Source organism: Dipteris shenzhenensis, chromosome 8, assembly GCF_047967505.1.
Source record: "Dipteris shenzhenensis isolate YYH24624 ecotype China chromosome 8, Dip_SZ_1.0, whole genome shotgun sequence".
NCBI lineage: Eukaryota > Viridiplantae > Streptophyta > Polypodiopsida > Gleicheniales > Dipteridaceae > Dipteris > Dipteris shenzhenensis.
In genome coordinates, this window is record NC_141603.1 from 32,958,145 (window position 1) to 32,961,222 (window position 3,078).

Consider the following 3,078-nt stretch of genomic DNA (forward strand, 5'->3'; position numbering starts at 1 on the left):
CAATGCATATGAGTCTCACATCCCTTCAAAGTTGAGTGGTACCTCTCAATTCTTTTAGTGTCTCCATCATATAGGCTCTCTGGAGAAAGTATGCAATCACGTGCTATCGAGATCAATGTCTAGTTGTGAGCCTCATGAGTTACTTTGTGTGCTTGGTTATCTTGAAGCAACATTGTGCCCTCAAGTGGGATGTGACTCTTAGCCGCTGTGATGTCTACCTATGTAGGTTGTCTAGGAGAATTTTTTATTTTCTACAATATATGCTCTATGGGAGAAACTTGTGGTTGTCTACTATCAAGTTGATGCTTGTGTTGCAACTCCCATGAGTTACCTCTATGCATCTCGAAGTAGCATGGGATTGTTCTTGGTAATCAATGATATGACTCATGTTGAGGGTTCCTTGGGGAAGGTAGCAACCTTGAATCTAATATCACCCAAGGCATTTCATCACCACATCATCGTCAATCTCCACCTCTTGTAGATAACATATTGTGGTTACTCACACCTAACATATTGTGGTTACTTGTAGATAACATATTGTGATTACTCGCACTTAACATATCTGTGTGGCTTGCCTCAATCTAAACAATATGCAAGAGTAGTACTTTGGTGCAAACCAGTACAACTCAAGTTTAGGAAGCTCTCTTAACACCATCTGTATCAACACATGATCTGCTTCTCTACATATATGTAGTGGTCTTCTTGGATGGATGAAGATGAAGATGAGTTCACTTGTGTAAGTAGCAATAAAGGCAAAGTCAATTCCATAGATGGAATGGACATGCACATGCATGCGTGCACACATTCACATACATGCATGCATGTACATGCACATGTTTGCAAGAGAGAGAGAGAGAGAGAGAGAGAGAGAGAGAGAGAGAGTATCCACAATGCTCTAATCAAAGAATTATTTGCATGCCTCCAAAACATGTCATTTCCTAATGCATTCTTATATCCCTTCAATTGAAATCTAAATACTTAAGCACTTTTAGTATGTCAAAACTGAGATTCAACCTGAGCAACATTAGCAAAATGAGGCTTTTTTTGACATTTTCGAAACTATTTTTGAAAGGAAATTCAATGGTGTTAATATTGGTAAAACATATTGTTGATATTAATGTTAGTGTGTTGATATTAACATTGAACTTTTCTTCTATTTCTTAAAGCTGTTCTCTTCATGTGGGTTGTGTATTTGTGTGCATTGTTGCCATCAATGCTCTAGCAATGTGATTTGTGGCTTTTGGTTAGCTTATTTTCATTTCATGGTCATATGAGCCGAATAGGGCATATCGGCAATATGGTAATGTTAATTAGCATCCATATTTAGCAATCGACAACGATTCTAATTGGATAGGTGAAAATGAAAGTAGTCGCTCTCTCCTTGAGCACAATGATATACACATACATAATGGAGACATGGATGTTGAAAATATTAATGCAGCAATCAATGTTAAGTTATTAATAAGGTTAGGGGTGCTTTTATTCTCATTGAGGTTTTTTTTCCTTAACCACTATTAGTAGTTGAGTTAGTTATTTGTAAGGCTCTTAATCCTAATTAGGGTCACACCTTAGGATTTTAGGGTGTGATACCCTTGTACTTCATTTTAGCCTCTCATTCTCAGTGAGGATTGCATTCACAATAAAATGCACAGATTTTAGATTTTCTTTTTGCTAGAAATTGTTTATAATTCATAGTGATGTTTGCACTCCCATGACGATTTCATCCTTGGGGAATCATCTCTACTTTGTCACATTTATTGAAAATGAGTAACTCATGGAAATGGCAAGAAGCATGGTTCAAGCATTGAGGTTGCTACACAAATTTTGGATGGAAGCATTTTTGTGTGCCAATCATGCGTTGAATTGCTATCCCACAAAGTTGCTACACCTTATTAAGCATGGTGTGATAGAAAACCCGAGGTTGATTATTTTTGCGATTTTGATTGCTTAGAATATCCACATGCACCTCAAGAATTGAGGGGAAAGCTTGATGATAAAGCTATCAAGAATTGAGGGGAAAGCTAGATTATAAAAGCTTTCAAATGCATTTTTGTGGGCTATAGCATAGAAAGCCAGGGCTATCGCTTCTACAATCCAAGTAACGAAGAGGATTTTTGTAAGAAGAGACTATTTTTGTAGAAAATTTAGAGGTGACCCTTGCTAAACTCAATAAGCAGTAGAATCATGGTTCTTTTAATATGTTCGAAGGGCTATTGCTCATAGCTTTTGTTGCAAAATATGATACACCAATTGAAAATCAGATTTTGCAATAGGAACCCAAGATTGTAGATGCCTCAAATTCACTTATGGTTGATCATATTACTCAACAAGATGTTGATGATGTTATTGCATAGGAAGGTTCAACCTTGCAAGGAAGGTTCAACCTTGCAAGAAGCAAGAAGAGTCCCACGATGGCAATGTCGTACTCTCCAAGAGAGCAAGCTTTCTACTCCTCTTGTTGGTCAGAGATGCAAAGATACTAGACACAATAATGAGAGCAAATTTTTAGATTTAGCTTGGATTAGCAATCTCTTTGATGATGCTCCTTTGAGGATGCATGAGGCAGTGTGCATTGGGTGTAAGCCATGCAGGCTAAAATAGATTCTATTTAGAAGAACTACACTTGGGATTTGGTGGATTTGCCAATTGGGAAAAAGGAAATTGGCAAAAACAAGTGTGTGATTGCAATGGTTGCACATTTTGGTTGGTTAATGCATCCATTGAACAAAGGATAGCCTTTTTGAATAGGGACCGACCCCCCTGATGGCTTTAGAGCCTTAAGCTACAAATGCTCACAGTTACAATCAACTCACTCACAAAGAGAGATAACACAAATTTATTTAAGAAGATCTTCTACATCAAACGACTCAGGACGGAGCTCACCTCTACCGAGTTTTTTGGCTCATACAAAAGACCTCAGATGATCCGATTAATGAACCCTACAATAGCATAAACTAATAAGCTCTCAAAGAGCTCGACACTAGCACGAAGCCTGATTTGACAAAAGGGCCGAGAGTAGCTTCACGAGCTCTTCTTGTAGAAGATCACCACCACAAACACATGCTGATCAACCGCCAT